The 24,658-nt window shown below is 39.7% G+C and overlaps 1 protein-coding gene across 7 annotated transcripts in view; it reads left to right on the plus strand.

Moving 5' to 3' along the window:
- Positions 1-233: 233 nt before the first annotated feature.
- Positions 234-24,658, plus strand: part of znf536 (zinc finger protein 536) — a 177,866-nt gene continuing 153,441 nt past the window's right edge. For 4 of the 7 annotated variants that reach the window (XM_016560711.1, XM_016560717.1, XM_016560718.1 and 1 more), the window contains exons 1-2: positions 234-306; positions 8,111-8,144. The gene's annotated coding sequence lies outside the window, so the exon portion shown is untranslated. The other 3 variants (XM_016560712.1, XM_016560713.1, XM_016560714.1) reach the window with 3 other exon arrangements.

The following is a 24,658-nucleotide window of genomic DNA, read 5'->3' on the forward strand; positions in this document are numbered from 1 at the left end:
CGAACGTAAATACATAAATAATATGAATAATTTCTTAAAGACTGTGCCTACTTATAATACATGCTAGGATTATGTATTTATTTATTATAATGTTTTGTTTTTAATTTAATTAATTAATTTTTATTTAATTTTATTTATTTTTTTTGGGGGGGGGACTTATAAAGTACAGTATAGAAGTTTTTTTTTGTAAAAAAAAATAAAAGTTGCTTTTTTTCCATTTCCTCCTTTGTCTGATGCTCGCGCTCTCCGCTCATCTCACTGGACTTTTTCTCGAGGATACAAGACTTAAGATACTTTCCCCAAAAGGTAAGCACATTTATTTTTCAATTGTAGCTATCTGTAGTGTTATCCACGGTGTTATTTAAACGGCGACAGACATCAAAGCCAATTACGCCTCGTCTGAATAACGGGGCTGACAATGTGAGCGAGGATAGACAGATTTAAATAAGTGTTTACGAGGAAGTCAAGGTCAATAAGATGATCCGATGGAGTGAATATAGCCTTTGAGTCTCTCCGCGTGGGGAAAATAGACGATTCGAGATGATATTCCGTGCACCGGGGCTGTTTTATTAAGGGTTCAAGCTTTTAGTCCCATCAAATGCCGCAAGACTCTCAGCTCTCTGTGAATGGACGACAATGGAGTGTCTTTTTAACGGTACAATGCTTTTCACCGTCCAGATAGGGGGAGTCCGAACAGACAGATAAGGGGAAATGTCTTGTGATGCTGGCCGATCGCTATCAATGAATGCGTTTATATCGAGAATAAACTCAAAGGCGCTTTTTCATCACTCGGGATGCGCGAGGAACAGTTGGGAAACGGATTTGCGGGAGGACGAACATAACAGGTCCGAAGCCCGCGCGCGTGTGTTTGTGTGTGTTGGCTATATACTTTAACCCCCTCAGCAGTATAAGAAAATGAGCAGCTCAATTATGTGGACATGCTTCATTATTCAACGAAGACAATCTTTCGCAACGCGTCTTGACGTCCGGATGAATTTAAAGGTAAGAAGTGGCTCAGTAGTGGGCTCGCGGATGGATTTCGCTCGATTCGCTTTCTAAAAGTCAGTTTGTGCTAATGATGTTGTGTGTGTATTATTATATTGCACGATTTGTTTGAAATAGATGCAATATTGTCTAAATCGTTGTCGCGTGAGATAATAAAACGGCTTCATAATCGAAAGCGTTTACTGGAAGCCATTGCACGCGTTTAGATGAACTTACTCTAAAGAGAGAGAGAGAAAAAAATAAACTCACGCCGTTATATTTTAAATTTGGCTCTTGTAAGGATAAGTTTATTAATTAAGTGTAAAGACGCATCGTGCATTATTACTGTAAGGTGGACAGAAGCTTTCCAGGGATGCGCACCAGGTTCGCTCGTGCTGGCCAAGCAGAGATATGGAGCTGTAAGAAAGTTTCTTCAAATCTCTGCTCAAACTTTCTCACTTCAGCCCCAAGGGCGTTGCGTTTAGGATTTCAGCTGAAGTGAACACAGATCGGTTGGAGAATTAGGATCAAAGTTACCCGGTGCATGCCATGTGTCAAAACTTGTGAGATGGAAGAGCCGGTGAGACCTGCCATTTTGTGCAGTGATCGACCTCTTATGAACAGAAGCCTTATGATGGCATTCAACAACCGAGGGCTAAATGTCATATCAGACTTAAAAACCTTTTTATCTGCGGAAAAAAAACACACGCACATCTCCCCTGGAAATGGAGATTTGAACGACTGTTGCGAACATTGTCGCTTGGGGAAATGATGTTTTATGAAGGAAAAAAAAAAAAAGAACAAGAAAGTTGTAAAAACTGGAGATTGGGTTAGGAATGCGCGCGGGAGTGCGAGAATAATTGAAGAAAAGGTCAAATGTTGTATGTTGGCATGATTGTGAGCTGCTTTTCGATCCTCAATAAAATCATTCCGTGCATTGTTGTATGCATATTTTGGTACTTCATAAATTATAACACTGTCAGGGTCAGAATTATAATGACACGTTGCATCACGCGTTTATTGCGCGCACGTCAGGTGCTTAATTCTTTATGAAAGGTCTTTATAAATCAAGCAAAATTGATTTGCTGTCTCATGCACTCAGATCCAGGTGCAGATTTCTCTTGTCACTTTATATGAGATGACCCAAAACTTTTACTTAAAGAGAAGAATATTAAACACACACACACACACAGACATACAGACATTCAGCCACTTTTAGTTTGTTTGCATCTTTCATAATGTTGAAATGAGATAACTGTTTTTTCCTCAGGTTCATTGTTCATAGAAAGGGACAAATAGCAGGCGGCACAGATGTACTGTCATTGTTTAACGGATATTATGTCTGTAATAGTGTCTGGGCGTAGACATTTTTGTCAGCTCTTTTAATTTTTCTGATTTGAAATGACATTGTGATGTAGTCAAGTCACACATTCTTTTCGGAATCCCACACAATTCATTTGAAAGGCCAGCATTAACATGACCACAAATATAGCCTTGTAAGCTCCTTTATAAATGAAAATAAATCAATCAATAAACAGTATGTTGGCTGGTGTGTACGCTCTCATTTACATATGCATCTTGCACTCATTCGGCAGGGAAAGTGTGTGTTGTGTGGCAGAACTTGGCAGCGTTTGAGAGCGTTAGCATGTCCCTAGGTCTGCGTGCTCGCCGCCGCCGTCACCAGTAACCCCGGTGTGTGGAGGAGGTGCACCTCCCCAGCCCTTGCCGCAGCCGAGGACAGGGCAGTGCCAACGGGCAGGAGAGACGAGCCTTCTCTCTCTCTCTCTCTCTCTGTCGAAAATAAATCAATCAATAAACAGTATGTTGGGTTATTGTGGACAGTGAGAAAGGGAGAGAAAATAGTCATGCACAGTGTGTGTATACAATTGAGAGGCCATCTGAATTGAGCTTATCATATTATGTGAAATGTTTGATTTATTTAACAGCGACATTGTATTGTATTTAATTATGAACTAATCTAAAATTGTTCCTAAACTACAGTATTGATTTGTAATCATAATTTTTATGCTAATGTGTGTTATTTTTAAAATATTTTACAAATTGGCAAAATAATAAAAAACAGCTGAGGCACGGGATAGCCACAGTCGTAGAGGTGTTGATGTTGTTGCAAGTATTTTTATTATTATTTATTTATGCATTTAGCAGACGCTTTGCGTCTTACAGTGCATTCAGGCTATACATTTTTTACCAGTATGTGTGCTCCCTGGGAATCGAACCCACAACCTTTTGCAGTGCAACTGATAGCAGTTCGATGGGGCTAAACAGACCAAGCCAATCCTGTCAAAATGTCTCCTCCCTGGTGTGTACGCTCTCATTTACATATGCGTCTTGCACTGATTCGGCAGGGAAAGTGTGTGTTGTGTGGCAGAACTTGGCAGCGTTCAAGAGCGTTAGCGTGTCCCTAGGTCTGCGTGCTCGCCGCCGCCGTCACCAGTAACCCCGGTGTGTGGAGGAGGTGCACCTCCCCAGCCCTTGCCGCAGCCGAGGACAGGGCAGTGCCAACGGGCAGGAGAGACGAGCCTTCTCTCTCTCTCTCTCTCTCTCTCTGTCTCCAGGCCTGTCAGTCTCCAGCTTAGCCGGCTGGATCTGTGCTTGAGCCTTGGAGACTTGATCAAACAGCCATTCCACACTTAAATGCCTCCCCGCTCCTTTTAATTGGAGGAAATTGTCTTCCAGATGCCCTGGCCCTAGCCAGGCAACTCATGGGGGACAGTATGGCAGGCAAGGCCGTGGCGTTTAGGTATTAATTGATATGTGCTGTGGAGACACCGACCCCGCGCCTCCACCCTGTCGTCGCCCTCATTCCCTTCCTCTCCAACTCTAAAGTCTCAGGCCTTTCTCCTCATGCCGGAATAATTCCTAAATGCCAGGAGTGTCACGTTTATTTGTTGGGGGCGTTCACATGATGCTGTTTGCTTACCACATAACATTAGTGACCTTGATGAGGAAGGTTATGTTACCTTCTGTGAAAAGAATCTATCTTTGCTTAATGACATTTTTTTATATTTTACATGTACACTTTTTAAAATAAAGTTTTTTTTTTTTTAATTGGTGTTGAAGGTACTATGAAGAACCTTTAACATCCATGGAACCTTTCATTGCACAAAATATTCTTTATAGTGGAAAAAGATAAAATCTTCTTCAAACTAAGAAAAATGGTTCTTTTAAGAACTGCTCACTGACATGTTCTTTGGGGAACACAAAATTAGCCCTTCTCTGGCACGAATGCCCAACGTTGGCCTTTGATAACTATTGATTTGCCTCAAAATGCCATATCACAAGAGGGGGGATGAAAATAGGTGGAAAAACATGCCATTGAAATGTATCTTCATATCTAATTTATATTTTTGTTAACATTTTTTTGTTTAATTTTTGCATTGAAATGTAAAAACAATATAACTGGCATTGCTTACAAATTATTTACATTTAAATTTTGAAAATCAAAATTTAATTATTTAATTATTATTTTTCTTTTTATTTTCTTCATTTTTATTTAAATTTTTTTTAGATGATACATTTTAATATAACATAGATGATATAATGAAATGTTTACTTTTCAGTCAAGTTTGATTTTTGGCCCTTCATCTTAAAAGTTTGGGCACCTCTGTTCTGTGGCATTGCGGTGAAACCCCCTTTTGAAACCTTTATTTTTTAAGGGTGTAGATAAATGTACTTTTTTCCCCACATTGTTGTAAATGATATTATCTCCAAACTTCCAAAATTTTGGTGTAAAGTTACGGGTGTGGTCCTGTACCGATCGCTTTAGAATCCAACATCCTCTGACAGTACATTTAGAAAAAGAGTGCCTCACATTACTCCTATGCCTGTCCTCTCCAATTGATTAAGCGCATAATTCCCTGTCATTCAATATCCGCCTGTGTACAGCCGAAGACACAGTTCAGCATGTCACTTTACGTAATATAAATGGGAATGTTCGGTTACTGACAGATGTCAACTTTTGTATTTAACAAATAATTATAGTGGAATAAGGACATTTCGTTATGCACGTCACTTATAAATGAGTGATGATTTCTAAGGCTTTTCGTAGTCGTTCGAAACAGACAGAGAGAGATAGAGAGGGAGAGGGGGTAGAGGAGTGGAAGTTTTTGAGCGGGCTAATCACAGACGTCAGTCAGTGTGTGATCTAAGAATAAAGAGTGCCCTGACAGATGAGGTGGTGACGGATGATCTTGTCTCCACTGTCTCATGCCAGGGTGCCACCAGAAGGAGCGTCTGTCTGTCTACAGAGCAGAGAGAGAGAGAGAGAGAGAGAGAGAGGGGGTCCTTGCTCTACTCCACCCAGAGGCACTTTCCATGAGAAAAATATATAGATAGACTAATGGCACTTTGAGGAATATTGAGCACTGGAATGGAAGCATACGTTACAGTTAAAGTTAGCCCATGCGCAGATGACAGAACCGAACAGATGTGTGCAGATGTTTCATATCCTGCTAAGTTTTTCCCTCTTTCTCATAATTCTCTCCTGTGGGAGAGGGAATGGGTGCACACACGTGCTCACGCTCTCGCACACATTTTAGAGAGTGAGAGAGTGTGTGTACAGAAAGGCTGTGGGTAGGGATATGCCGGTATCAAATTTTCATGTTGCGATTAATCGCCATGTGCTTCTGGTCCGCTTGTTTACGTCAGAGTGCGCATTTTGACCAGTTGATAGGAAAAGTATTCTTAAAATGCATTCAAAATTCTGAATAATTTGTAATATATAATTATTCACGGTATTTAGAAGTGCCCACGATAACAATATCGTGCATATTTATTACCGTGATATATCGCATTACCGAATACCGGCACAAGTCTAGCTGTGGGTCATGTGGTCATTATGGAGAGTGTTGAATCGGGCAGTTTTACACAGCCTTGGGAGACATGGTCAGCCTTCGGCTACAGCGTTACTCGTTTTCCAGAAATGGGACTCCTATTTAGCTGACCACATCCCACTTTTTTTTTTTTTTTTTTACACCTTGCATCTTATTTTTAATAATTGAGGTTAATGCTGAGTTAACGTTTTTAGTAAAAAACAAACAAACAACTAATTCCTATGTACTATAAGGCACCGTCTGACATGACGGTTTGCTTTTGAGTCGGTGAGAAGCACAAAATGATAACCATGTCATCTCAGCAGACAGGGGCTTTGCACAAACAAGCGACTTCCTGTCAATCACTGGCCTTAAGCACATGCTATTATGATGTTTTGCATTCTAATCTGAGCTCTTAAAATAGTGGTAAATATTTGCAGTGCTGCACAGGCACCAAAAATAGTGGCAGATACCTCTGATGGCTGGGTGGTCCGCCGCTGGAGTGGAGGGCATCTCTGTAACAAGATGTATCCAGATAATTGGGGGAGTTTAACAACACCTACCCTTGAACTGTTTCCAGGTCATGACCCCAACGGGTGCACAACCCACCCCGAGTGTGGTTAAAATGGACGCAACTGAGAAGTAAAGAGGGACCTTGCACCTTTAATTATGATCAAGAGGTTTTCTCCAAAGGATGGAGGCGTAGCAGTTATGTTGCCTCGTAAATCTGCCTCAGATGCAGTATATTGTGTTGAACTATTACGGTACACTATTATACTGCATATTCAACTGGCTCTTCAGGACCTGATTTGCATAATTGGATCTTTAATGAAACTTGCCTTGTGGAACAAAAAAGGGAAAAAAATTAGAAGAGAGATGAAAAAATACATTATAGTATTATAGGCAAACCCCAGCGAGTATTTGTGGTGGGAAGTTGCACTTGTCTAAAATAAAATAAATAAATAAATAAATAAATAAAAGAAAGAGAACATGGATAAAAAGAGCCTGTTTAAAGGAGCGCATGAGCAGTGAAGTGACGTTATGTACACCCCGTCACTTACCAGTACACACACGCACACGCACATACATCACTGGCGGGGCTACAAATAGGATGAAGAAAGAGAACATGGATAAAAAGAGCCTGTTTAAAGGAGCGCATGAGCAGTGAAGTGACCTACGTTATGTACACCCCGTCACTTACCAGTACACACACGCACACGCACATACATCACTGGCGGGGCTACAAATAGGATGAGAAGTACCTCTGAAAGCTGTACATACTCAGCCAGGTCTCGGGGGTTATTACTACAATAGCTGGATTTCTTTAGCCTGGGGGATTTTAGCTTCTCTGTCGGCACTCATTCCCTCCACTTGTTACTCAGGGAAGATGGGTCCTTTGAAGGGGAGCCCAAGCCGCTCGCATGTCGGAATTCCTTTGCTGCAAATATTTTGACAATTTCCAGTCAGATCTGCACAGACTGAATTTCTCTCTTGCCCCCTCCACTAGGGGTGCCGTATCAAAAGCTCAATGTGTTTTTTTTATCTCTGTAGTTTTGTGTGCATAATCACCGCAACAATTTTACACAAGTATATTTATGTGTTTCCAGACACTTTGTAATCCATAACATCTGTTTCTTGCTTATTTGCTACTTAGAATTGTTTTTTATTGGTTAATTAAAATGCATGTGTCTTTTCTTCCTGTTCTTGAGCAGTTGAAGGTTAAAATGCTGATAGTGACCCTTTCGAACAGACGTGACAGTCATGGTTAATGAATTGTTATTTGTCCTATCTTTGAAGGACCTATAATTTAAAAAGTGAAGGAAAGAGAAACCAAGAGCAAAGGAATACGAAAAAGAGAGCGGAGGGGGGAAAAAAAAGGAAAAGAGGCAAGCTATTTAGCTGCACTGTAGCAGGAGTGGTTTGTATCCAGGGGGGAAGAGTGTTGTTAATCAGGGAGAGAGGTTAAAAACGGATATTAGCTAAACGATGATGATTTATCATTGGAGGAGGGGGCCGAAAAACACAGAGGTGACTCTACTCCAGAGGCCTGGAAGTGGATCATATGGCTGCGTGGTTCACAGGTGGCTATTAGCGCAATGTTGGAGAGGGGCGGCGAAAGGAGACAGAAAAAGAGGGAGGGAGGGTGCGAAAAAAAAGAAAAAAAAAAAGTAGTGCCACAGCTAGCGGCAAACTGCCATTTACCCTGTATGTGCAAACGACTTTTTCACTCACTCTCTCTTTTTCCTTCTCCCTCTTTTTTTGTCTCTCCATGCTCTGCACTTGGGAACTTTCAGCTGACAGTGTGTCCCGGTCCTTGGTATCTCACAGGTAGGCTCATGTTATTTTTACTCCCCCCAATTTCCCCTGAATACGAACGACCCTTTTATGTTTTACACACCACACACACACAATGTGTATGCACACATGCACACATGCTCACGCACACACTTACACAGTCACACTAACACACGGTCAGAGTGCTTGTGCTGTTGATTCTCCCGGTAATGATGTCATTGCGATAGTGGAGGAGAGCAAATGTCTCCTGATTCCTCCATTTAACGGCTGGCTGAATTGGCTGATAATGATAGCATTGGCGTCTCCAGCCTTACAGACAGATCAGACCCTGTGAATTAGCAGCTTCTAACCAGAGAGAGAGAGAGAGAGAGAGAGAGAGAGAGATGGCATACAGAGGGGAAAGAGGGAAGCACTGGCACTGGGAAAGAGAGGGCGAGAGAGAGAAAGATGTTGAAAGAGAGAGAGGGTGATGTATTTAACATATCTGTGCTGTGCTCTTGAACAGGCTGTGATAGATCTGTGTGTGGCAGTGCTGATAACTGCCGCTTGATATCAGTCAGGGACATGACCGCCTGTTTGCAAAGCTCTTTAATGCCTCTGCACGTCTGTCCTGCTACTTTGAACTGAATCATGGTCACATCGGGGCCGTATCGCTCAATATCTGACCTTAATATTGGAATTTCCTTCAGTAGAATAGAATTAATACACTTTAAATTATTCAAAATTATTATTTTTTTAATGCTGATTTATTTTTTTTAATGAATGATTGTAAATGAACTGCATTTTATAAAGACACTGAGCATCTTTTACTTATTTTCTCAGTGTTTTAGTTGACATTCTACAGTTTTTTATTTCTAAATATGAATGCATCTTTCACCCAAATGGCTCTTTGCAAATATTTAGTGACTTTAAACCCCATGCAACCTAGAACTTTTAAAACACAATTTTCCCCTCCTCCGAAAGCTCTAATAGGGTTTAACTGTTTTTCTGGAGATCTTAAAGTAAATAAATAGGTCCGAATGCTAATGAGCGTTCCAGGCTTTGAACACATGCCCCTCTGTGACTGTCAACCACCCTGCACCCCTCTAGCCATACCAGCACTGCCACATTCAGACCCTCAGTGTCATATGAGTATGCAGACCTTCATACAGTTTTTTCCACCCAGAACAAATATTAAGTATGTAAGTATTTATATATCTGCTCATTTCTGCCCAAGGTAAAGGCCAGGCCCAATTTCAGTGGGTCTGGAGAATATCACACATTAAATAGATGACAAATTGGGTTGTATTATTATTATTATTATTATTATTATTATTAATATTAATAATAATAATAATAAATGAATTTAAATAATAATAATAATAATAATTATTATTATTATTAATCTGTGTGATCTTTTTCATATAAAAAAGTTACCCACACAGATTTTCCCCCCTTTAATTTAAATGTTTGTATGTCAGTGAAATAGAATATTATAAGATCATAAAAGCATCTGTTTTGTATTACTGTAGTGTTTGTGGCGGAGGTTTTACCTACTTTTGTATGGAAATAATTGCATTGTTTAAATCCTGTAGACATACAGTGGGTACGGAAAGTATTCAGACCCCCTTAAATTTTTCACTCTTTGTTATATTGCAGCCATTTGCTAAAATCATTTAAGTTAATTTTTTTTCCTCATTAATGTACACACAGCACCCCATATTGACAGAAAAACACAGAATTGTTGACATTTTTGCAAATTTATTAAAAAAGAAAAACTGAAAAATGCTCAGTATTTAGTAGAAGCACCCATTTGATCTAATACAGCCATGAGTCTTTTTGGGAAAGATCCAACAAGTTTTTCACACCTGGATTTGGCGATCCTCTGCCATTCCTACTTTGGGGAATTTGCCTTTATTTATCTGCATTAATACAGAGGTGAATTTTAAAGGGGCTCTCAGAGAGAATTCCCCCGATGCTCAGCTTACTTTACACACCTTTTAAGTCTTAAGATGTGTTTCTCCCCTCCTGCTGACGCTTACCCATAACACATCTCCCACAATCTCTGCCGGTTTTCACAAATCAGCTTCTTTTCCCTCTCCCCCTTTCTTGTCTGTTATTGTTTTTGTTCTCTCGCCTGCTCCCTTTTTTCAGTCTTGATCACGAAGTGTTGTTGTCTGTCTCTTAAGTTGCCCGTTTCATCTCTTTTGTTATGGCGTCTGTGCCAATCGTTGTAATTGGGAGAAAGCTAAGTTAAGTGAGTGAAGGAGAGAGTGTGGGGTAACTTGCCTTGTTACTCTTCCCCACGTTTTTGTAAATAAGGCTGTCAGTATAGATCAGCCTGTGATAATGTGGACGATCCAATCCACTCCAAACCCACACGACTGAAAAAAAAAAATGGAAGGCATGTTCAGAAAGGACAGCTTAGGGTTCAGTCACACTTCTGGAAGTTTTTATGCATGACTTCTTTGCGTCAGATCAACCGCCGGCATCCTTCTTAACTTCCCGAGGTCAAGTGAACGAGCACAAGAGTTACCTTTTAACCTGTTTATTGTAGGAAAATGCATTTTTGAAGTTAAAAAATTCAGAACATTACTGGAAGTGTATGTTTACAGCATATCCTTTGTGTCTGGACTTTTCTTGGGGAAACAAGATGGCATTCTGTTTCCTGCTTGCATTTGAAAGCATGCTGTGCATTTTCCATAAACGGTGTAAAATGTCTGCTAAATGACTAAATAGGCCTGTGGTCTGCTGTTGATCATTAACACTTTTCCTGTATGTGTGGCCCCCTCATCAGGCGGCTAAAAGATCATCTCTGTTTAAATTTGCATGATGATGGTACTGTGACCAGTCATCGTTAGATCAACTAACTAGAGAGGCTTAAGGTTGGGCAGAGAAGATTCATGATCCCCCCTTCCCCCGATCTCCCCCTCTCCGTCGTGGGAGGTCCCCTTTAAAGTGCAGACCTCAGCCCCCCTCTCATCCCACGTCTCCAGGAATGATGATCCGACGCGATCCTGTTTCGGCACGAGCCGAATGGGGAAGCTATGGGAGATTTGCTCCTCGATTTATATATTTTTCTCTCTCTCTCTCTCTCCCCTCAGTCTCTCTTAGCCCTCACTCAGCCCTACTGATTGCCGTAGCCTCGGGGCTCTCCGGCGCACACTACATCCCTGTGATTATATTGATGGCCTGCCGCGCTGGGTTTGGAGGCTGAGGATGGCCGGGGTAATGCGAAGCATCACCAAGGAACGGTTAAGGAGATGGACCTCTGACCGCAGGAGGTCTCGGGATCAAGGCCCAGGTGGGCCACGGCGTAGCTCCACGCTCCCTCTGGGCAGGCCACTTAACTCGCAACGCCTCAGTGAGCGCCCTAACCACAGCCACAGTAGAGCGCACACGAGAGAAGGAGAGAAAGAGAAATGTGATGTGGGGTTTCTGTGTCTGCTGTGAAAAAGGGAAGTTATGAGTGAGACAGAACAAATCACACCCAGAGGCTTTTGGCTAAAACTCACAAAGCTGGCTAATAATTCTCCTCTGAGAAGTATTGATCTTTATTTGTTATTATGTGACTTCTAGGCACTCTCGCACGTTTATTTGTCTTCATTAGACTTGAACAGCACCTGCAGCATTGTTACTCCAAAATGGAGTGTGTGTATTTGCGTTATTGCATACGAAAATGTTTGTTTGCTCCCATGCTATGTGTCTGCGTGTTAGCGCCTTTATTTGGGAGGACTTTGTCATTTCTTTCCCTCTAATTTGGGATTTATTGTGAAATTGCCGTGTGTGTACATGTGTGAAATGCCGGCGTGTACTGAATATATCACCTACTGATACGTAAAGCGGGATGTGTTCGTACCCCAGAGAAGGACTTGTGCGATGGGAGCCGTAGGGGTCCGTCTCCCCTCGATTGTACGTTTGATCAAGGCACACGAGGGGTCTGCCCCGTCCCATGCTCCTCTGTTTCGTCCCCTCGCCTTGGCCGCCGGATCCCCGCTTTCCCCACTTTTGTTGTCGTGAGTAATCTCGGAAGTGATCTTAATTATGGAGGCCGGGTCGGGTTCTTTCTCTACCGTCCAAATGCGCTTTTAATCAAACACTGTTGTCAGTTGGTTATGAGCAAGGGGGAGGTACTGCACACCTCCAAGCCTAGGAAGAGAGGGAAATAGCTGGAGAGAAGAGAGCATTGTGGGACTGTGTAGAGGAATAGAGCAGGTGTTCGAGAGGAGCTGAGAAGCTAAAGGTAAAAGATTGCACCTGGATTCTTGCTTTTGGAGAGGGTGTGTTGCAAAAACTCACTATAGCACCATTTATATTTAACAAAACAAAGATCTATATATTGAGAGATTAGTTTATCATAGCCAGTAAATGATTGATATGCCAATTTGTGGACATATCAGCTGATATGCTTGGCCTACTATCAGAAGCATTAGTTCTTGATGGTGTCAGTGAATATATATATATATATATATATATATATGTATATATATATATATTATCTGTATAGAAGAAATTAATACTTTTCTTTAGCAAGGACACATTAATTCATCAAAAGTGACAGTTATGATATGTACACTGTTTTTCACTGTATTTTCCATTCATAAAAGACCCCTAAAGAAAGAATTTTTTTTTTTCCACAAACATATTTAAACAAATTCCTCGTATGTGTAAACATACCTGGCAATAAAGCTCATTCTGATTCATATTAAGCAGCACAACTTTTCAACATTGATAATAGTAATTTTTCTTGTGCATCAAATTAGCATATTCGAATGATTTCTGAAGGATCATGTGACACTCACAAATTTTTTTAAATATAATTTAAATATAATTTGAAAAAAAAAAAACAACAACAACAGCGCTTTTAAATTGTAATAATATTTCACAATATTACTCACTGTATTTGTGATCAAATAAATGCAGCCTTGGTGAGCAAGAGAGACTTACCAAACCCATAACTTTTCAACGTTAGTGTATTTATTTCCATAATGTGTAAACTATAATAATAAATCTATACATTTTGTTTATATTATTATATAATATTAATATAAATATTATATAAATATAAATATTACTCATGTAATATAATATATTTGAAAATAAAATTAGATAGATAGATAGATATATAGATAGATAGATTTATATATGTTTATAAAAAAAAAACATTATAATCACAGATATTTTATTACTCTGATCTCAAAACTACTGGCGTGGGGAAAATAGATAAAAAAAATTGGGTAGAAAGAAGAGCGAGGAGCGGGGGAGTGGGATAAATCAAGAAAGATGGATTCCATTACACATAAACATGCTTTAAGCACTGATAGGATGATCCATTGGGATTAGTGAGGAAATCCTGATGGACACTGAAAAGGTGACCAGTCGGAGAAAAGCGTTACTACGCGCTCCACTGCAGAAGCTACACGCATTCATACAGAAACGCAAACAAACTGGGGTTATCCTAAAGGTCAAAGGGCAGCCCTCTTAGCGAAACACAAAGCTTAACGCCAACTAGCTTTATAAATCAAGGATGAATAAGTGTTACTGCTTCAGTGGGCCGTGTCTGGATTTCAGGTATGCTTTATTAAACGTGTGTGTAGGTTGTCTTTTCTGATTCTCATTGTCTTGAGTTCCAGATTTGTGTCTATGCACAATGTTGCTTTATATTTATATTTAATTTCTCATAAAAAGGCCCATAAGTGCCAATTAACTGGGAAGGAAGTGAAGTGAAATCTTAAGAAAACAACAGAGAATTCACTTATACTGTCTAGATCCTACAGACGAATCCTTAAAGCCGAGAGTCGACAGTCACAGAACAAATGAGATTGTGTTCTAGTGCAAGTATGTGTGTGTGTGTGTTTTCAAGCAGTAACAAAAGCAAGTAAGTTCACACCGGGGCAGATTTGGATAAGAATCAGTAGTGATTTGCAGCAGGGTATCTAGATCTTCTCATTAGGTATGCATGGTGGCATTCCCACATCTTGTCTCTATATTATTAAAAGTAGTTTGCCCATAGGCTGCCTCTGTGCTGAAGGAAGTTGGACAGATGGCCATGTTTTTTTAATAGATCACAACCATATCTAAAGCACGGCAAAGGATGAGAGAAACGAATAGCACTACTTCTCTTTCACATGGCTGCTGGATTCATTCAGGGGGCAAATGCTCCTCTAGCTATAGCCTTCATGAGTGTAGCGTTTCATTAAATAGACTCTAAAACTAATACAACATTCAGTGACTTCTCGCTGTGGATGACAAGTTAATTTGCTGTTTATGCCTGTGTATGTCACATTATATAGCAGTTACGAAGGTCTTCCAAAGTGTGCACCGTGAACTGTTTTTAATCTTACAAACCCTCCTTAGCCTTTTTGTGCCTGACTGAAAGTTACTCATAACAGGATGTTTAATGTATCGCAGAGAGAGAGCGAGGGAGAAAGAGAGAGCAAGAGAGAGAAATTATGTCTCTGTGGTTGCACTATTTCTTGATGTATACGCCGTGTCAGGCAGCCATTGTCTCCTGGGTAAAGAATGATAGTTCAAATACCTACCATCTCTCCCTTGGTGCTCCAAATGCTCGCCTTTGAAGTTTTTATAATCCATCTGTCATCTTGGAGTGGGGAGGACACATGTTCTGTACCGCTCAATTATAGAATTTTCTTTTTCTTTTTTGCCAGCTACATTGAGACAGAAAACGAATATGGACGTGCAGGGAGAAAGAGGGAGATAAAAACTACATTTTGCATTCTTCAATTCCTCACTAGTTAAAAAAATAGTTCAACCCAGGAAAAGGAAAAGGAAAAATTCTTTAATCATTTACTCACCCTCGTTCCAAACCTGTATGATTTTCTTGTGTGAAACACAAAATAAAATATTTTGAAGAATGTCTCTATATATACACTACAGTTCAACAAGTTTGGGGTCAGTAAGATCGAAAGAAATGAATACTTTTATTCAGGAAGGACAGATTCAATTGATCAAAATTGACAGTAAACTCATTTATATTGTTTCAGAAGAGTTCTATTTCAAATAAATGCTGTTCCTTTGAACTTTCTATTCATCAAAATCCTAAAACGCTCACTTTTTCCACACAAATATTAGGCAGCACAGCTTTTAACACTGATAATAATAAATGTTTCTTCAGCACCAAATCATCATATTAGAATGATTTCTGAAGGATCATGTGACACTAATGACTGCTGAAAATTTAGCTTTCCATCATACAAATAAATTACATTTTATAATATGTTAAAATTGAAAACGGTTATTTTAAATTAATAATATTTTACAAACAAATGCATTGTTGGTGAGCATAAGAGACTTCTTTCAGAAACATGATAATAATAATAATAATAATAAATTGAATGGTAGTGTGTGTGTGTGTGTGTGTGTGTATATATATATATATATTTGTAGCAATAGCCAAAAATACATTGTATGGGTTAAAATTATCGATATTTCTTTTTATGCCATAAATCATTAGGATACTAAGTAAAGATCATGTTCCATGAAGATATTTATTTAATTTCCTACCGTAAATATATCAAAACTTCAGTTTGCATATGCATTGCTAAGGACTTTATTTGGACAACTTTAAAGGTGATTTTCTCAATATTTAGATTTTTTTGCACCCTCAGATTCCAGATTTTCAAATAGTTGTATCTCGGCCAAATATTGTCCTATCCTATCCTAGCTTTCGGATGATGTATAAATCTCAATTTTGAAAAATTGCCACTTAAGACTGGTTTTGTGGTCCAGGGTCACATTTAGTCCCGATTTCTTGAATCGTCTTGAACCCAAAGCATTTACAAACTGGTACATATGCGCTCACTAGTTGTGGATGGGAAGCCATTACAATTATAATACATTTTACTGAATACTCATTGTTTATTGGCTGAATTTGAGCACCATTTTTAAGAGGCCAAAAATGCTAAAAATGCAAAATGACATTTGATCAATTAATCAAACTTTTTCATTCCATCGAAATATTTGTTTGTTTAATGTGAGAACATGTCAAGAAACAGGATAATAGAGAATAACATGCATGTGACTGGGATATCCCATGCTGAATGGAGGCTGAGAGAGGCTGTTCGACACACATCTTAATGAAGTCTGTCGCAGTGCATGGTGGTAAAATCATTTTTAATTAGAGAATGCGGCACAGGCATGCAGAGATAAAACGCTATTTGGAGAACACAGGAAAGACTGATAGATAAAACGAGAGATAGAGAGTCAACAAGAGGAACCGATTCAGTTTCTTAAAGACACTGTAGTTGGAAATTAGATATCTGAAGCTTTTTACCTTTAATATTTTCTCTTTACATCACCGTTAGATCTCTTTGTGTCTCATGTTATCAGAAGTGAATAGTGAAACTTGAAGAAGGAAAGAGAAAGATGAAAGATTGTGGTCGGTAACGATGAAAGGAAACCGTACATTCTTTTGTTGTCTTTGAATCATCAATATTTGGTGTATAATTGTTTTGTTGCTGTTACATATCTTCATTTATGATGGAACAACACGCAGTCCTTTTTTCTGGCTAAATAAAAGCAGCACCCATCTGCCTCTAGACCGGCTCCAGCCTACTGCTCATCGCAAAAATAATGCGCGTCCTAATGACTTCCACATATTTGGAAATCTCCCTTTTGAAATTGGTCTTGGCAGATTATTTGCAGGTACTTGAGTTGCATCTGTTTGCAATTTCGCAAATGTGGAAGACTTTAATATGGCACTCTTGCTTTGGAATGATAGGGGCTATTCTAATCCTAGGGTAGCACCTGCTGTCATCACAAAAAGACCTTCGCTTTTCTCTTTTCTTCTCTCTGCGGAAGAAGAGAAGTGAAAGACTTGACGTCCAGGTCAAGGTTAAAGTTGTAAGAAGTGTCCGGGTCTGAGTCGGTCCCACTGTTTTGGAAAGAGTGGATGAGGGAGAGAGAATGTAAGAGAGGGGACATTCAAGCCAGGCTGGAATCATTGTGACTTCAGTTCTTGTTAGTTCTACCATGTGGCAAGCAGCTGACCAGCCTAAGCCATTTGATTCCCTCGCTCACTCGCTCGTACTTTTTTTTCCCTTTCAAATATAAACTCTACTATCTGTTCCACTTTCCCAGCCTGTGCTGCGCCTGTGATTTCTCTCCCTCCGTTTTTTGTCTCGCTCTCTTACCCAGCAGATTGCAATTGTATAGGTGGTTACAATTACATTCATTACAGATTTCATCAGTGGTGTTTATTCAGTCTGACGAAAAATGAAAAGGCAAACTTTTAACTCCTTTGTTTTGTCCCCCCCTCCCCCCTCCCGCTCTCTCCTGAATTTTTGGAGAGGTTTTGTTTTATTAGGAGTGAGGGGCAGGCAATGCCAGATAGGGAGTTATGTTGAAAGTGTATGCCTTGCAACTTTTCTCCCTGTTGGAAATGTTTATTTGAACAGTAAGCTCATGATTTGAATATTTGTAATCCATGCTTAAATTTACAGGCCAGATGAACTTTTTGGCACTGCTGTCATCACAAAAAGACCTTCGCTTTTCTCTTTTCTTCTCTCTGCGGAAGAAGAGAAGTGAAAGACTTGACGTCCAGGTCAAGGTTAAAGTTGTAAGAAGTGTCCGGGTCCGAGTCGGTCCCACTGTTTTGGAAAGAGTGGATGAGGGAGAGAGAATGTAAGAGAGGGGACAATTATTTTCATACCTCTGAAAAAGAACATTGTTCCACTCTTAATGTATATGCATACCTCTGCCGGCAGTCTATGGTGACCAACATTGAAAGCACTTAGCGGGAGACAAAGGGAAAAAGGGAGCGAGGGAAAGACGAATACATAAATACATGTGTGCGAGGGGGAGAGGGGAAATGTATGCAGTGGCCCGGGTGTTGGAGTGCTTTTTCACTCTGTTCAATTCAAATGAGTTTACTAGGTATTGACTTCTAGTGCTGGGAGAGGCCACCCATCTCGTAGGCTGGGCGGTCTTCTCTGCGCTCCGCGCTTTCTTAAATGATGCTAATCAGTCCGGCGGGGCCTGGCCTCTGTCCACCATCAGTTTTTCTGTAATTCAGATGTGGTGAGAACCTAAAATTAAACATGTCTGCGTGTGCGCTGTGAATGGAAGTGTTGAGATGCGTGTTTTGGTGTGTGCGTCAGGGTCAAGGAAAACCAAATTAGCAGATAGGGGAAACTGCTGAAGCTCTGGCGTTCTCTTGGTCATGTTGAGGGTGAATGTCAACACGATTTAGCTGCTGCCCCATCTGCTGACTGGCTTCGACTCGCGGGTTTTTTCACGGGCATCGTACACGATTCAAGGTTTCTTCTTGTTTACGGTCCTTCAGATAAGTTTATAAGTTGAATCGTTTATTTGTGACTGTCGTGTTGTGTCTATATGCGTGTGTGTGTATGTTGACAGCAGGGCGAACAGCTGACTTGACGGTGTAGCCGTTACCCTTGTTTCGGCTTGGCTCTCGATGGTGGTGTGAAAAAGCTCGCTCTTTGAGGGCATTATATAGATTAATGGTTTGGGCCAAGGGCTCCTGGGAGGCCTAGCGTGAAGCCTTGGACTCGACTGGGATGGAAGGGGGAGCGGAGAGACTGGAGCCCCGGCCTGCTGAAAGCAAACACAGGCTTCTGGTCTGGATCTGGAGGGATGGAGTCGGAGCATCATCTGCTCCAAGCTGCTCATTATATCAGCACGACCCTTCTCTCCTCGCCAGCAGAGACTCTAAACATTCACCAACGCGCACACACACACACACACACACACACACACACTTAGTCATTCGTTAATAGCACAGTCCACTCGTATATTTACACATTTGGTACCCAAATTCCGCAAACACGTAAGCGTCCCCCCACACACGTCACAGAAACACAGACATATGGACACCTGTTAGTAGTTGTGATTTTTCACAGCTGTCAGATATAAAGTCACAATTATAAGAAATAAAGTCTTGGAATTGCGGCTGTATCTCATAATTGTGTTGTTACTTTCTGTCTCCCAATTGTGACGTCATACCTCCCAATTACGACTTTATTTGTCATGATTGTAACTATATTTCACAGTTATAACTATTTCTTGTGATTGTGACTTTATATGTCACAGGTGTACTCATAATTGTGTTTTTATGTCTCTTAATTGTTGCTTTATTTCTTGTAACTTTGACTTCGTATCTTACAATTGTAACTACTTCTCATGAATGTGACTTAGCATGACTTGTGATATCTCACAAGTGTGACTTTATATCTCACAATTTTTTATTTGCTGTAATCTTGACTTCTCACGGTTGTTACTTTATTTCTCATAATCTCATATTTTGCAATTGAAATTATTTCTCGGAATTGTGACTGTATGTCTAACAGTTTTTACTTTATTTCTAGTAATTGTGACTTTATATCTCACAATTGTAACTATTTCTCATAGTTGTGACTTCATTTCTCATTTTAAAATCCACACCATTACCTTTTTTATTTTTTACTGTGGTGTAGAAAAGGGCTTCTATACGTTACGCAGCCTTTCATTTACCAAGCAAGTGCTGCTCTGTCTTGGAGAATAGGAGACTCTACTAATAATATCCAGGACAAATACCAGTCAAGAGTAGGTGTGAGTATTAAATATATGTTGTATTTATTATGTGTTTTGTATAATATAATGTATTTATTATTATCATCATCATCATTATCACTATTATTTTCCTAGAGAAGGTCAAAGCTCCCATGTGTGAGAAATGAGAATGCAATACATGAGAATCCTATTACACACACACACACACACACACACACACACACACACACACACACACAAGCTGTGGGTGAGGGCCAAGGCCTTTTTTTCTCAAGGCCTGGTGGACAAACAACAAGCATGTGTTAATGAAAGGTGAAATAAAACTCTAGAGGACATAAACAGCACATTAACTCACAACAGGTTCTTTGTTGTCTTGGTGCTGATGGCTGTGTTAAAGACATGTCTGTGTTAGATATTTCATAACTTTATTTGTCATAAGGACAATAGCTCAGCTTTTGGTGTGTTTTTCTTTGCAGATTTGAGTACATTCCAGATAAGATTATGTTTGTGAGCTTGCAAGTGCACATGCTTAAAGCAGCTAAAGACAGAGTGAGCAAGAGAAACAAACTAAGAAACTTGGTTTGATGGAATCTGTGAGTGTTATCCGTTCGCCATTTAATGTAAATATGTGCTCTGTTGTCGGACATCTACATCTGGTCTATATGCCGCATACGTGCGTGTCTAGCAGGAGCGTGATTGCATGCGTGAATGTTTGCGTTTGTGTGTGTGCGTTGTTAAAGTGGGGAGCTTAAATAACCTACTTTTGTCTTGACAACATCAGTTGTAGAGGTGCACATATGCAGAAAGCTATTTGGAAAGGCATCCTCTTGCCTGTCAGCTTTTATTATGCGGGAAGGTGTCATGTTTGTAACGAAGCTGAGTGCAGATGGCAGAGTGGAAGAAATGGATCACTAATTTTAACAATGATTAATGAACAGAGATGGAAAATGAATTACGCTCCACTATTGGAGGGAGGAATATTCTCTCTGAAAATGTTAACTTCGGCTGCCAGCCGGAGAGAGATGGTGATGAAGAGGGGGTGGGAGAGGGGGTCTGTTTTTTTCCTCGTATCCTTTGTAAAGTCAACACTTCACTGATTTCACTATTACTTTTACCATTTTGCCGCTCTGACAGACAGTGTTGTTTCATGATCTGTCTGTTGAGTCCAAGGACTATAAAAATGGTCCTTTAACAGGTAAATATTGTGAGTAGGCAACTGAGAGCATAATTTCTTTTAATTCTCAGGAGTCTTCTCTTCGTTTACTGGAGACTGTGGCAGGTAGCACACATGCTCTGACATGTTGTGCGGGCGATCCAAGTTCGAATTTGGCTCCAAATCCCACTTTTACCCCTTGAATTTCCTGTCACTTTTATACTATCCTATGTAATGAAACGGAAAATTACAATTATTATAAAATTAAGAAAATGCTTGATTCAAAGACAGTTTATTGTGAGCTGTAAAATGTATAGATCTCAAGACGGCAGGTGAAAATCTTGATTCAAAGACAGTTTATTGTGAGCTGTAAAATGTATAGATCTCAAGATGGCAGGTGAAAATCTTGATTCAAAGACAGTTTATTGTGAGCTGTAAAATGTATAGATCTCAAGATGGCAGGTGAAAATCTTTGTTAATAATATGTTTAAGCAGAGCAGTTCGAGGAATTTCTGGCATCCCACAATAAGTTTTAATAAAACAAAACTGTAGGATATCATTGTCAGTCATCAATCATCTGTGCATGATTTTATGGAGGAACGTATTTTGGAAAATCTTAAAACTTCATAGAACAAAAAACAATATAATAAGCATGCTAACACAGCCTGGATCCATGGTTTCATCTCAGGTGGGCGTTTATTTATTGATTGATTTATTTATTATTATTTTTTTTTAGACATAATAGATATATCTGTGGTGTTTTGAATTTAATTAAGCTCCTAATGGAAAATACCTTTAGGAGAAGAAAAAAGACACAACTACTACTGGAAACAATATGTTTGCGTGTGTGCGTGTGTCTGTGCTAAAGAGTGCTCAGGTTACCCAGCATATGCTGAGTACTCAGAAAACATACACAATGCCTTTGGTGAACAAGGTAGAGAAAAAGCTCCTGGGATCCAATTTAGAATGTGACTTAAGGCAAGCATGCCTTTGAGTATGTGTATGTGTGTGTGTGTGACTATGTATGTGTTTGCGTGTGTGTGTGTACACATGTGAGCGAGTGTGTTCGTCTTGGCACTCTATTGAAATACTACAGGGTGATTAGAATTCCCCTTGCAGGCTCTGGGGGTGGCCCGCTTTGAGCCCCACATCTGTGCCCCTGCCCTCTCACTGCTGCCCTCTCTCTCTATCCCCCTCTCTTTCTCTCTCTGGGAGGCCTGTATTCTCAGGGTTCTGTGCTACTTTAAAGGGAGGTCAGGTTATGTAGTTCACAGAGTTTATGCCGTCCAGATTATTTGTTTAGCGCTGAGCAGGAGTCTTTTAAAGCAGGATTGGGTAACGCTCGAGACTTTGTAAATTTGTGTCTGACTTTACCATACTTTTTTTTTTTTTTCGTTCTGTAGTAGCCTACTTGTCTGTTATGGTCACAACAATAAAAAAGGCATCGCATGCAGAAGTGTGTTTAGCATGTGTGTGCTTTTATTTAATATACATTCAATCTTATGGGGTCTTATAGTGAGGAATCAAAAGTTCCATGATCTTTTAAAATAAAATCCTCGTGAAATAAGCAGGTCACTAATCATTTCAGGTTTTGTGGCACATTTCAGTGTGGATGTTTAAGGTGCGGTATCTGTTACAGTGTGATGTAGGATTTGCAGAGAGGCTAGTATTGAAGGATGGAGCAGTTAAAAGCTATATTGAATTTGTAGCTTGTGTCTTATAGGAGAAAGGCACTGTTACTCATTTCATGAGAAAGGGGCATTTCTTAAAGTTGTAGCAGCTAACAACAGCCTGTTCAATTTTAAAGTTGTGAAATTGTGACTTTTTATAGTGGTCAAGTGATATGTCTCCAGTGAAGATACATTGGCAGATATTTGGCATTTGTGAATGATCATATTAAGGTTTTGCTGATTAAAGTGTGGTTGGGGGAAGTATATATAATTTATTTAAGAATCAAGATGTTGCCATAAAGTATGAAATCTGTTTTTGCTCTGTATTTTGTTTTTGTTTTACAGAACAATTTTTTTATAGTAGTTAAGTAGTATCTTTTGATTAATTACATTTTCCAATTAATTATTTTAAATTCTTTTAGCAACCATTATATAAACATTCATTTTGTTGCAGCATTTACAAACTATCTTGGGTTACACTTTATTTTAAGGTGTCTTTGTTACAGTATAATTATACATTTAAGTACTGAGTAATATTAATTAACTACATGTACTTACTATATGGTTAGGGTTAGGATTAGGGTTTGGCTTAGGGTTACTTGCATGTAATTATGCATAATTAATTGTTATTATAATGCTGAGTTTGTTTACAGGCGCTTGTCTACCCCCTCGCGTGAACTTGTCTGTGTTCTTCCTGTGCCGCCTCCCTCGTATGCCCGGCTACAGGTACGACTGCTTGGCACGGAGATTGATGGCGCCAAAAGAGGAGGATATTAAAGATGTCTGTCACGCTCCCCTCCTCAGCGAAACAAGTGGATGTGAACTTTTCAGCCGCGCGCTGTCACCTCGCCTAATCAGCACGTGAAATCTGTATCCAAGCATAGTCATTTAACTTTTACCACTTCCTCCCCCCTCCTGCTGGAGAGAAGACAGTAAAGACAAAAAGAAAGAGAGAGAAAAGCATAAAGTGACAAAAAGAAGAAGAAAAAAGCAGCAAAAAGAACAATCATACTGGAAGTAATGATATTTTCCAAATAAACGCCCGCCTGTCAGAAGCAGGAGACATATTCACTTCCCCAATGTAGCTCAAGGAGACAATTAGCAAACAGAGGTGACACGGTAAACAGGTGCAGCCATTATTCCGGGAGCTGCTGGCGATATATCCCCATCTCCCAGACTGATGAGGGATCATGTGACAGGAGGGGTGAATTATCTGTCTGTATCAGGGCTCGACTGATTGGGTCTGCCTGCCGTTTTACCCGAACATCTTCTGTCCTCCGTATAAAGAGATGAGATGAAAAGGGATGATGGCTCCACAACAAGCTCACAGGGTGGGATGTAGCGCTCCTACACTTCTCAGTTTTACATCGGTCTCGCTGCGCTGCTTCTCAGATGTTCTTTGTTTTCTTCTTGTCCTGGCCTCCTCCTGTCCTAATACTTGCATCTTTATTTTCTCAGTTTTCACTTTCCTGCAGTGAACGAAGTTTTCTCTTAATTCATAATAGGTCATCGTCCTGCATGCAAGGCCAGAGCGGTTTGTAGGAATTGATTGCTTGGTGCTAAAGTGCTAATCAATGAGAAACTTTTTCTAGAAGCTTGAAAATGCGAAACATTTGTATTAAAATGTGGAGAGAAACGTTGGTAAAGGAAGGTAATGTGTAATGGTAGGCCACGGAGAATGATGTTGACCAAAAATCAATACGTCTAAATCCCTTTTTCAGCCTTTTTTGATTTAATGCTATTTTTTTGAAGGTGTGTTTTTTTGCACAATTTTTCTTTCTTTTTTGTTTGTTTGTGCAAACCACTTAAGTGCAAACACTCACAGCTGATTTTATTGGTCAACTCAATCACACAGTCACAAGAGTCTGATCGCTACAAAAAGCAATGTTAAGATTACATTATAAAAGATGATTTTTAAAAAAAGTTGTAAATAAAGATTATTGAAATATATTTTATAAGAAAATACTTTTTCAGCCTTCCTACTTCAAAATTTCATTTTTAATTTAATGAGTTCTTTGCCATCTGTTGTAATTATTTGTGTAATTTATTACCTATTTCTGAGTGAAAACTGTTTCAAAATAAATTCGACATCATTTCTTTTCAGGATTTAGGGGTTAGTATTTGTTGTAGGTAATTGGCACTTTTATGACATGACCAATGACATCTTAAGAATCTGCAGAACGGTTTGCGCTTAACTGGTATTGGTGGGAAAATCA

This window comes from Sinocyclocheilus rhinocerous, unplaced genomic scaffold (genome assembly GCF_001515625.1).
Source record: "Sinocyclocheilus rhinocerous isolate Xijiao unplaced genomic scaffold, SAMN03320098_v1.1 scaffold18, whole genome shotgun sequence".
Taxonomy (NCBI): Eukaryota; Metazoa; Chordata; class Actinopteri; order Cypriniformes; family Cyprinidae; genus Sinocyclocheilus; species Sinocyclocheilus rhinocerous.